The sequence below is a fragment of the Pleurodeles waltl genome, chromosome 4_2 (assembly GCF_031143425.1).
Source record: "Pleurodeles waltl isolate 20211129_DDA chromosome 4_2, aPleWal1.hap1.20221129, whole genome shotgun sequence".
Lineage (NCBI taxonomy): Eukaryota > Metazoa > Chordata > Amphibia > Caudata > Salamandridae > Pleurodeles > Pleurodeles waltl.
The window spans coordinates 265,076,741-265,089,564 of NC_090443.1; positions in this window are offsets into that span (position 1 = coordinate 265,076,741).

Here is a 12,824-nt window from a genome sequence, read left to right on the forward strand (position 1 = left end):
CGGGCGTAAGGGAGTTCCAGATTCTAGGGGCTCTTCCAAAGAAAATTGAAGCATAGATCCTGCTTTTCTTGAGTTTCAGAGGCTCCAGTAGGAGGGAGCTGGGGCTGCGTGGGCAGCAGTTTTCTCCAGATATGGTGAGACTATGTGCTACGGAGTTTGAGTTGCTAAAGTGTATTGCTTTGTGCGTCAAACAGGCTCCCTTGAGCATGCTTTTAGCTTTTATGGGGAGCCACTGCAGCTATTAGAGACAGGGAGTAATGTGATCAAAATGTTTCATGCCTGTTTCCAGTCTCACAACTGAATTGAGGGTTGCCTTGGGAAGAGCAAGGTACGATCTCAGGGTTCCACTGAGCGTGGCACAGTAGTCCAGTCTGGATAGTACCATGATTGCGCTACATTCTTGTGGAGTAATAAACAGTTTGATCTTCTTGAGAAGACTCCGTTGGAAGAGAGCACTACATGTGGACTACCTGCCAAGCCTTAAACTCCCCTTTTATTACATATAGGCCCCCCTACGGTAGACTCTGGGGCAGCCCATAGGACAGGGTCCTATGTAAGTAAATGGTTGGACATGTACCTTTATGTTTTACCTGTCCTGTAGTGACAAACACCCTGTTTTGTTTTTCACTATTGTGAGGGCTGCTCCTCTCAGAGGTTAGCATTGGAAATTCCCTTATATACTTTTAAGTGGTAATTTCTGATCCAAAAGGAGTGGCATTGGCATGATTGGTATGTTTGGAATGGTAGTGAGAAATCCTGCTTATTGGTAAAGTTGGATTTAACATTACTATTTTGGAAATGCCACTTTTAGAAAGTAAACATTTCTCTGCTCCTACTGCTCTCTGCGCCTTTCAGCCTGTCTCCAATCCATGGCTGGTCTGTGCTGGGTGACAGCTCCCCTTGTGCATTCCATCGAGACAGCCATAAACACAGGACACTCAGCTGCAGCTGCATTTATCTGCATACTGATGGATCTTCCTAGGCAGAAAGTGTGGAGGGGCTCTCACTTACACTTCAAAGGCTAGTGGCCTGATCCCACACAAAGGACTGGTAACCCCCCACAGTTCTCCTGGGAAAGAGGACTGGGATGAAAGGGGAAATGGTGCACTTCAAAACCACTGTTTGAGGTTTACCCCACTTCAAAGGCACATTTGGGTATAAGTAGGGCTGGACGAAGCTCACGGAATTTCACTCTGTGGAATTCCACAGAGTTACTGAAAAAATATGTTGAATTCTGTGGAGTTCCGCGTGCGGGTGGAATTTTGCTCGGCTGCTCCTAACTAAATGAAAGCCTCCATTTTAATCTTTATTTTTGCAGCTGCTGGGGCTCGGTCTGGATTTGGTCTTTCCTGTAGAAGCCACACCGAGGAGTCTTGTTGCTCTGGGGCCTTGAAACAGGCCTCCCCTGCACTATGCCCTGAATCTGCGATCCTCAGCAAGGGCATCTGATGTGCACATATTACTACACCCTTCCACTGTTTCTAGGCAAGTACGCTGACATGAACATGAGTGGAGGGAGAGAGTGCCCAATGCACACCCAGCATCCAGAGAATGTTTTGTACAAAAAGTTGCTGCACTTCCGAGCAAACTAACGGTTACATTACAGTATTTTTTTCAGCATGACCGCCACTTGTTCGGTCATCTTATACATTTAATAAGCACAGGTCAGACAGGGTTAAGAATCATCTTTCAAGCGGCCTCTTAACACATCGGTCTATCAAAAAGTGCTGTGCACCAAACTTACCACCCATTGTAGCCTCTTCGGAATCACTCGGTCTCCTTCTTTGGTGTCCATAGCTTCTTTGATGTTTTTGTCTCTCCATACCTCCGCTCTAAAAGAGAAGACAGTGACAAACTAGATCACAGCCACACAGGCCGTGATTGGATACCCATTGACGTTGTGGACATGTCTCTTAAAGCCTAGCACACAGTTAGTCACAAAATATTTCCAGCATTGTACCAGCGTATTGTAGTGTGTCTGACAGTGATCCCTTCATTAGGAGTGGTACTGGCACAACACAGAACTTCTTGTAGGTGTGCTTGCACCAGCAGTCGGTGGAGTTTTTTGCCGACCTCTGCACTTAAAGCGTAGTTCGGAGTGACAAAAACTGTGAACTCCACTGGCGGAGCGGAGTTCACTACCCACCACGAGGTATAAGTATTGGGGCTCTGACCCCTTCAAATCAGACACTTCTGGACCTACAATTGGACTCTGTCAGAAGGACTGCAGTGCTGCTCAAAGGACTCAATTGGGCTGCTTTTCTGGAAGGATTGCTTTTCTGCTTGTTGTCCTCCTGCCTACTGCTCCCTGACTATGCTGGAAGGACTCTGCCTTCCCACCACAAGTGATTTCCAAAGGCTAGTTAGCTTGCCTCCTGTTCCCGAGCCTCAGTGACATCAAAGACTTGAACCATCTGCACCTGGACTCTACAAGCTGTGGGTCTGCCCTGCCTTGTAAATAGGCCTAAGGTGCTCTACCTTCTGTGGTATTCAACGGAACTGCCATAAAGCAAGGCGAAGCCTCACAAAGCCTCGTCACGCAGCTGTCAGCCTCACTGGAGTCAACACCGGGTGGCGCAAAATCCCACAACTCCTCACCAACCCATCAGAACTGATGCACAGAGATGCCAAGCACTGCAAAGCCTCGCCGCACAGCTCCCCAGGATCAATGCAAAGCAATGGCAAGCCCCGCAAAGCCTCGTTGCACAGCTCCCCAGGATCAACGCAAAGTGATGCCAAGGCTTGCAGAGCCTCGCTGCACAGCTTCTGGGAACAAACACCGGATGCCGCGAAGCCTCACAAAGCAACCCCGTGCAGAAGGCGCCAGGATTTAAGGTACTGTATTCAGCAGGCTCAAATGGGTCCTTGTAGATGTGCCACGCTCCATCACAGTGGGCCTGAATTTGTGACTTTGTCCCAGGTCCAGCACGACCAGATAACCACAGTTGCACTTCTATGTGCCATTTTTCACCTAAATCTTTAAAATTGCATATCTCATGATCTACGAATTGGATTTTTGATATTCTGGTCTTATTTTAATTATAAATTCATGATCTATTTTTCAAACCTGGGGTGGAGTCTTTTTGTGGTGTTTTTACTGGGTTACTGTATGAGATACTACACAAATACTTTACCCATTGCCTTCTAAGTTAAGACTGAATGCTCTGAGCCAAGCTACTGGAGGGTAAGCACAGGATCATTTAGGTTGTGTTGTTACTTGTCCTGACAGGTGCATACCTCTGCTAACTAGAGACCCAATTTTAGCATGGGGAGAATCACAGTTAGTGTTCCATTTTTAGGTTAAATAGTGTGGAGAGAGGGTGAAGCCTTGAGGTCGTCCTAGCCTAACCAAGGATGGGCTGCTTGTGAGCCCTCCAGTTTAATCAGTTGTGAGCTGTTCTTTATATACAAGGAGAACCAATGGAGCACATTTCCTGCCATCCTCATTCTGTCCTTGAATGTCTTTATAAACATGGCATTGTTGACTGTGTCAAAAGCCGGGGATAGTTCAAGGAGGATGAGAGGGCAGGGGTTGTTTCAGTCTAGAATTTAGAGAGTGTCATCCATGATGTGTATAGGGGTGGATAAGTGTGATGTGGAGAACTGTGATGTGGGTTTGAGGAGTGCTATGAACGTCTGGATATCATCTTTGTTAAGTGTTTTAAAGTCGATCCACAGGGCATTGTTTTTGGATGAGGGTGGGTTGATGCAAGGGCAGTGCCCCTGTATTGAGGATGAGCCGAGGGTGTGTCATCTTTAGTGGTCAGGTTTGTATTCAGTTTGTTAGAGATGCAGTTTTCTATCTTTTTTATCTTATCATCTGGAAGGTTTGAAAACTTCTCACAGATTCCCAGGGAAGCACGAATGATCATGGTGTTGCTAGGGTATGTTTGGTCCTTGATGATTTCAAAGCATTTAATGTAACTACTAGTTTCTGATAAATTAGCCTAATGAATGGTACAATAAGAAGGTACACAGAGGCCATAAACTAATATCAAACAGAAATATTCTGATCTACAAAAACTGGAATAGCAGCATGGTATTGATGATGTAATTGCATACATTTCTCTGTTTTTTGTTAAAAACTAATAAAAATGCTTTCAAAATAAACATTTACAAACTTGTTGAACTCTATGCTCACCAACATCTTTTCCAGCAGCACTCCCCATATTAAGCTTCCTCCATAAATGGAAATCGTGCTTCCTTATGGTGCTCCAAGTACAAACAACAAGAATAGAATTAGCACAAACACTTTACAAATCTTCAAGTGACAGGCATACTATCTCAACCTCAGAAGAACTCCATCACAAATTCCAAACATTCAACTTAATTGATCTCAACCAGAACCTATGAACTGTCATGCTAATGTGAAAGGATGCATTTGTGGATGTTACCTATAAGATAAATGTTATTATAAACAAATTGCCCTCTTTGAATCCCTCGCCATCCAGTTTAGGACTAGAGGGCTCAAAATACACCCATCTGACCAGACTGTTGCATCAGTTAACACATTTGATCTCACCCTTTTTCTCCTTTTTCTACTACATCAGGACATCTATGCTAGAACATTACTGTCTCTCCCCAAACCTACCTACTTGAAGTCTAACCTAGAAAATGAAATTAATATATAAATCTTTAAGAACTCTCCAAAACTAGTGGGTGCGCTAAAATTTCATGGCACCAAGGTTGGTGGCCTTTTCAATTTACAACAGGTTGAAACATATTTCACCCTACTGAAGGCTCATCCCCTTAATCTGTAAGGTAAACTATAGAAATACCTTTCTGCTGTATTTAATGCATTCTTGATCGCTGTGATTGCAGAAGACCAAGTACCAGATCTTATGTTTCTAACTGAAACATGGTTCTCTGAATCTGCCCCCTGTCCCGTCTTAAGGACCTGATGGTGCCCAAAATGTATTCTATTGTGAGACATAGCAGGATTAACGGAACTGGAGGTGGTGTGGCTTTAATTCACAAAGGCCACATTGCGTGCAAACAAGCAACTACCTCCCACAAGTACTTCATAACTGAAGGGAAGATGCTTAATCACAGCTCTGATACAACATACCATATCTTGCTCAAGTGTTGTTTTATGTTCTGTGTTTTATGTTAGGTGTTTTTATTGTCAATTCTTTGATTCTGTTTTCAGTTCTATATACATTGCTCTGATGCTCTTTGGTCATGTTTGCGCTTTTTAAAACACTTTGAATAAATAAATATGTAGCATTTTGATGCATTCCCAGGTCTGCCACTCATGGTAAATCTGGGAATACGCCAAAATCCATGGGTGGATGCATGGAAACACCCATGCTTCATCAAGCCAGTGAGAACCACAGAGCTAAGAATCGTGGCTTTGCGTGGCTTGGTAAATCTGACTTTGGTGATGTGTTGCCCTTGCATTATGTTGGGTGCTGACAGGGCAGCGTAACAATATGATAAATCTAGCCCTGAGTATTTATCCATATCTCACTGGTGATAAAGGAAGTACATTGGTTTCCAATCCTGGCTAAAATGAAATTTAAAATCTGCTATCAGATCTACAAGGCTTTGTATCTGAGCACCCTACCTTACCTGGAAAAATGCCCCACCATCTCTGGATGACCAAGGGGATTTAAGAGCAAAAGCACTATTCAGCTGGAAACCCAAATTGTAAAAACCCCAACCCCCAAAAAAATAACCAACCCTTGACTGGTGGTGCTCCTTGTCTATTGAACTCCTTTCCGCTACTAAACAGAGAGAAACAGAACTTTTCTCCTTCAGAAAATTGTTAAAAACATTTATTCTAACGTCGTCTGTACTAAATATGGTTTTAGTCAAGGCCATGTGTATCGTCTTTACGATCTTGTCAGTCTGACTTTATTACTGTAACTACTTTTATGTGAGGAATCCAGTATTACATTACATTGTAATATAGGTGGTCATTGTGACATTGGCGGTGACTGTTAAAGTGATGGTAATACCGCCAACAGGCTGGAAGTAATTGCTGCCAAATTAAGACCATGGCAGTGATAACTCCCATAGACAGCCAATGTACCACACCAACCGCAAGGGCGTTAACATGACGCACCACAGCGGTAGCCATCAACAGCCAAGCGAAAGACAAGGTACCGCCCACCATATCATGACACAGCAAACTGCCAAGATTTCCGGGGCGGTACCAACATCATCAAAAGCCTGGCGGAAACATTACACAGCAGACCAAAAACACACCAACAGAGACACAGAGAAGATCAACACTGCCATGGAACCGGAACTTCAAGTCTTCCCGATGCTCTTTTACCCCATGCTCCACCTGGAACACCAATGCCGACGAAGACGACGATGGTGAGTACAGCCGCCTAGCGCACAAGGGAGGGAGGGAGGAAAAGGAGAGTGACACACACACACGCACAACACACACCATTCACACAGACACAATACACACAACCAGCTGCAGACACAAACCAATGGCACAGGACACATGGCATAATAAAACACAGACTACAGGTTGACAGTACTGAGATTGTAATTGCATGGCAACAGCCACCATATGAACCAATTGGAGAGCAAATATATATGAACAATTGTCCAGAAGGGGCAAATGCCCAGTCCAAAGTACAAAAAGCCCACAGGGCACAGTAAAAGCCCTGACTTGATTCTGACTAAATCCGTAAAAAACTGTGAAGGGGCAACATCTCGGAAGTGGACAGGCACCTCAGGGGGAACAGGAGTGGGGGGCACCTCAGCTGAAGTCGGGAACTTGCCCACAGGTTCTGGAGGGGGCTCCATGCCCATTTCTCTGTGCTGGGGAGTGTCAGGTCACAGTCCCTGAGGTGGGGAACTTGCCCACTGGTTCTGGAGGGGGGGCTCCATACCCATTTCTCTGTGCTGGGGAGTGCAAGGACACAGTCTCTGAGGTGGGGAACTTGCCCACTGGTTCTGGAGGGGGTTCCATGCCTATTTCTCTATGCTGGGGAGTGAAAGGTCACAGTCTCTGAGGTGGGGAACCTGCCCCCTGATTCTGGAAGGGGCTCCATGTACATCAGTCCCTGGAGGGTGGCCTACATGCCATCTGCTGAAGGTGAGGGCTGCTGTGTCTCAGCAGGGTATGAGGGCCCCATGCCCACTGGTGGTGGTGGTGTTGGTAACCTGCTAGCCTCTGCAGGAGGTGAGGGCTGTTGTGTCTCAGCTGGAGGTGAGGGCTTCTTCTCTTTCCTGGCTGGTGAAGTGGGGTCCTTCCCTTTCCTGGCTGGTGGAGTGGGATTCTTCCCTTTCCTGGCTGGTGGAGTGGGATCCTTCCCTTTCCTGGCTGGTGGAGTTGGGTCATTGGGACTGTCCTGCCTCCACTGTCCCCATGGACTGTTTGGCTGAGGTGCTGGGATGGGTCATTGGGACCCTACTCTTATAGGAAGGACGGGAGGGGAGAGGGAGGGAAGAGGTCAAGTTGGGCAAGGAAAAGCTTCTTAGGGACTGTGGGGTGGGGTGGGATGAGGGAGGAGGGATGGGAGTGGTGGTTGAGGGAGTGGTTGTTGGAGGAGTACGTCAGCTGGACTTGGATGCAGGTCCATGGACAGTGTGCTGATGTGAGTTGGATGGCTGTTGGGTGTCTGAGTGCCTGTATTTGTGTCCTTTAGGAGGGGAGGGCAGACAAGGTGGGAGAAGACACAGGGGACACGTGGATGGATGTTATGGAGGTGTCTGCTAGTGAGGTGTGTGTGCTGCTTGGTGTGGGGATGATGGTGGTGGCTGTTGAACCAGTGTATGTAGGTGTGAGTGTGGACGTGACTGTGAGGTAGGTGGAGGAGGAGGAGGGGGACACAGTGGAGGCAGTGGATGTGGATGTGTGTGCAACTGTCTGTTGTTTGTGTGAGTGCTTGTGGACTGGAGTGTGGTGCCTGTGTTTGACGGTGCCACTCTTGTGTGATGTCTTGTATGCATGCACGTCTGTATGCGTGCATTGAATGGGTTGGAGTTGAGGAGACTGGGAAGTGGTAGTTGGAGGGGGGGCAGTAGGAACAGGGACTATGGCTGCCATCAGAGAAGAGGCCAGAGCCTAAATCGATCTCTGTTGGGCCACCCTCCAGGAATGCATTGCATTGCTGCATCTGAGATGCCATCCCCTTGATGGCATTCACAATGATTGACTGCCCTACAGAGATGGATCTAAGGAGGTCAATAGCCTTCTCACTCAGGGCAGCAGGGCTCACTGCAGCAGGGCCTGAGATGCCTGGGGTGAAGGAGATGCCCACCTTCCTGGGTGAGCGGGCATGGGCAACTCGCTGAGGGACTACTGGGAGGGAGGTGCTGGTACAGGGGTGGCAGCTGTACCTGCAGCTGTGGTGGTCACAGAGGTGTCCGCCACCACCAGGGAGCTTCCATCGGAAGAGGAATCTGAGTCAATGTTGTCACCTCCTGTCTCCGCCACGGTGCTCCCCTTACCTTCAGGCCCACTGGTTCCCTCGGCTTTGGTTGACTCTGTCTTCTGGGTCCTGTGGGCTGCAGCTCCCTTTGTCGCCAGTGCCCCTGCTTCTACACCAGATGATGCTAATGAACACATGAACAGGATGACAGAAGGAGAAAGGGGGAGGGAGATTAAGGGAGCACTGGGTCAATTAAATAACCAAGACCACAGTTGGCATACACAGTACAGTCAGACACAGGGATTAGGATTGAGCACTATGCATTGTACTTGCATTCAATTGGCTATACGCCACAGCAAGATGAGGGCCAACCACCGCCAACTGCACCCCTCCTGAGACTCACAAATCCCTGACTGACATGGAATGCAACCGAGCTAGGTTACCTGCATTTGCTATACACCTATTTCCCTTGAGATGGATCACGCTATAATGTTTGTCCTGGCATTAAGGGGCGCCCACTAACTCACACCCACCACCTGGATCCCATGCCACCTACCAATTATTGTAGTAATGCCCACTGTACTCACTCCTTTGTGGCTGCTGTGATGCCCTCAAGCGCCCATCCAGCTCTGGGTAGGCCACTGCCAGTATGTGGGCCATCAGGGATGTCAGGTTCTGACGGGCACCCCTTCCTCGTTGGGAGGCTATGCCCAGCTGGGCCTCTGTGGTCTTCTGTGCCGAGCATCTCAGGTCATCCCACCGTTTCCTACAGTGGGTGCTCCACCTGCTGTAGACCCCCAGGGTTCGCACGTACTTGGTGATGGCACACCACAATCCCTTCTTTTGATGGGCGCTGACCTGGAGAGATAATACAGACAGGAGGACAGAATTACACATACAATCCAGCCTGTCACACATATGGCCCACAAATCCCGTTGTCAACTCCATTGGCGCACACATCGCCCGCGTCCACCATGTACACCACCACAAGACATCCCCACCTCAAATGACATGATGCCTGCACACACATCTCCATGCAACCTTCCCATATGCATCATGCCCAAGGAGTACTCACCTGTTGCTCTGGAGGCCCAAACAGCTGTCCTTACTGGGAGTAGGACCACATCCACCAAGCGCTCCAACTCCATCGAAGTGAAGGCAGGACCCTTTCCCCGGTCAAACGGGCCATGGTATTTTCCAGACACAGGTCACAGCAGCACACGCAGTGTAGGTGTTGTCCTGTGGAGAGTCAGGAATCAAGTGAGGATTCAGATGGAAAATGGCGGTCACGTCCAAGGCAGGGTACACCGTCACTGCCGCCACTGATCCTCATTGGCCGCTATACTCCATAGAGCCCCATATTAGCCAATTAGAAATTGCACAGCGGTGCAAGACTGCATTCCGCCACAACGCCCAATGTTGGCAGAGTTACCTCACTTTCACCTGCCCTTAGATACAGGACAGGCGATCGCCATTTCATGGTGGTGGACAACATACAGATCTTCTATAACTGAATCTTTGCCGACAATTGCACATCCATTGCCATTCCCACTGTCCCATCACATTAATGCTGTATGCACACTGAGGTGGTGGTTCCATTTTTCAAATTGTGACAGCCTACGCACTCTTGTGTCCCTTAGATACCTACCACTGCGGATGAATAGGAGGAGGAGACAACCCCCGGGTACAGACCCCTTGTGGACTTGGCTACCCTCGAGGACAAGCACATTATACTCATCTGTAGACTGGAATGGGCCACAATCACAGAGCGGTGTGCCCAATTGGAGCCTGACCTGATATCAGCTATCCGTCTTCCCACTGGGATCCCCCCTTCTTTTGCAGGTTCTATCAGTGCTCCATTTCCTGGCAACTGTTTTTTTCCAAGTGACAGTGGGCTTGGCAGCAGGAATGTCACAGCCAATGTTCTCTATCGTACTGGCAAGGGGATTGTCTGCCTTGGTGAAACACATGTGCAGCTACATTTCTTTCCCCTGAGTGGAAGATGTGGCCACTGTGAAAGCGGAATTTTATGCAATGGGACATATACCCAATGTTATTGGGGCGACTGACAGTACACATATTGAGTTTGTCTCCCCTCCTGCCAGAATGAACAGGTGTTCACGAATCGGAAGAGTTTCCACTCACTCAATGTGCAAATGGTGTGCCTGGCGGACCAGTAAATCTCCCACGTCACTGCCAAGTATCCTGGGTCAGTGCATGATGCCTTTGTTCTGAGGAATAGCAGCATTCCAAGTGTGATGTCCCAACTACAGAGGAACAGGGTGTGGCTAATAGGTGAGCCAGAGTCCCCACCCACTGAATGTCAGTGTATGCCTTCAAGTGTTATCCCCATAGCGTTGTGTGAGGCTAAACTTTGTGCCTTAATACTTGCAAGTGACTCTGGCTACCCAAACATATCATGCCTCCTGACAACTGTGAGGAATGCCAGGACAGGGGCTGAGAAGTGTTATAATGATGCACATGGGCAAAACATGAGAATAATCTGAAGGACCTTTGGCCTCCTGAAGGCCAGGTTCAGATGCCTGCATCAGACAGGTGGATCCTTGTGCTACTCACCTGAGAAGGTGTGCCAGATAGTAGCTGCATGCTGCATGTTGCACAACCTGGTCCTCAGACGACATGTTCATTTTCTGTAGGTGGAGGGGACTGGAGATGACTCTGTGGCAGCTGTGGACCCTGAGGACATTGAGGAGGAGGAGACAGAGGATGAGGATGTGGACAACAGAGCATCAGCTATACAACAATATTTCCAATGACACACAGGTCAGACAGTGGAACTGACCATTACTCTGACTATTGATGTTTTCTGTGCAGCTGTAGCGTGAAGGCATTCACTTCCTTTGCATCTCAACTTACTGTCACCTATGGCTTGTTCTGCCATGGACGTGACCGCCATTTTCCATCTGAATCCTCACTTGATTCCTGACTCTCCACAGGACAACACCTACACTGCGTGTGCTGCTGTGACCTGTGTCTGGAACCTACCATGGCCAGTGTGACCAGGGAAAGGGCCCTGCCTTCACTTTGATGGAGTTGGAGCACTTGATGGATGGGGTCCTACCCCAGAGGGGACAGCTGTATGGGCCTCCAAGCCAACTGGTGAGTACACCTTGGGCACGATGCGTGTGGGAAGGTTACATGGAGATGTGTGTGCAGGCATCGTGTCATTTGGGGGGATGTCTGGTGATAGTGTACACGGTGGGCGCCGGACGACATGTGTGTGCCAATGGAGTTGAAAACGGGATTTGTGGGCCACATGTGTGACAGGATGGATTGTATGTGTAATACTGTCCTCCTGTCTGTATTACCTCTGCAGGTCAGCGCCCATCACAAACGGTGGGAGGACCTGAGACGCTCGGCACAGAAGACCACAGAGGCCCAGCTGGGGATGGCCTCCCAACGAGGAAGGGGTGCCCGTTAGAACCTGACCCCCCTGATGGCCCGCATACTGGTGGTGGCCTACCTAGAGCTGGATGGGCGGTTGAGGGCATTACAGCAGCCACAAGGGGGTGAGTACAGTGGGCATTACTGCAATAATTGGTAGGTGGCATGTGATCCGGGTAGTGGGTGTGAGTTAGTGGGTGCCCCTTAATGCCAGGACAGACAATGCAACGTGATCCAGCTCATGGGAAATGGGTGCATGGCAAATGCAGGTAACCTAGCTTGTTTGCATTCCATGTCAGTCAGGGCTTTGTGGATCCCAGGAGGTGTGCAGTTGGCGGTGTTTGGCCCTCATCTTGCTGTGGCATCTAGCCAATTCAATGCCAGTGCAATGCATAGTGCTCAATTCTGATCCCTGTGTGTGACTGTACTATGTATGCCTGGCATGTTACCCCCATATTTCACTGTATATATGTTGTTTTAGTGTATGTGTCACTGGGACCCTGCCAGCCAGGGCCCCAGTGCTCATAGGTGTGCCCTGTATGTGTTCCCTGTGTGATGACTAACTGTCTCACTGAGGCTCTGCTAACCAGAACCTCAGTGGTTATGCTCTCTCTGCTTTCCAAATTGTCACTAACAGGCTAGTGACCCATCTCACCAATTCACATTGGCATACGGGAACATCCTTATAATTCCCTAGTATATGGTACTGAGGTACCCAGGGTATTGGGGTTCCAGGAGATCCCTATGGGCTGCAGCATTTCTTTTGCCACCCATAGGGAGATCTGACTATTCTTACACAGGCCTGCCAGTGCAGCCTGAGTGAAATAACGTCCACGTTATTTCACAGCCATTTACCACTGCACATAAGTAACTTATAAGTCACCTATATGTCTAACCTTCACCTGGTGAAGGTTGGGTGCAAAGTTACTTAGTGTGTGGGCACCCTGGCACTAGCCAAGGTGCCCCCACATCGTTCAGGGCAAATTCCCCAGACCTTGTGAGTGCGGGGAACACCATTTCACTCGTGCCCTATACATAGGTCACTACCTATGTATAGCGTCACAATGGTAACTCCGAACA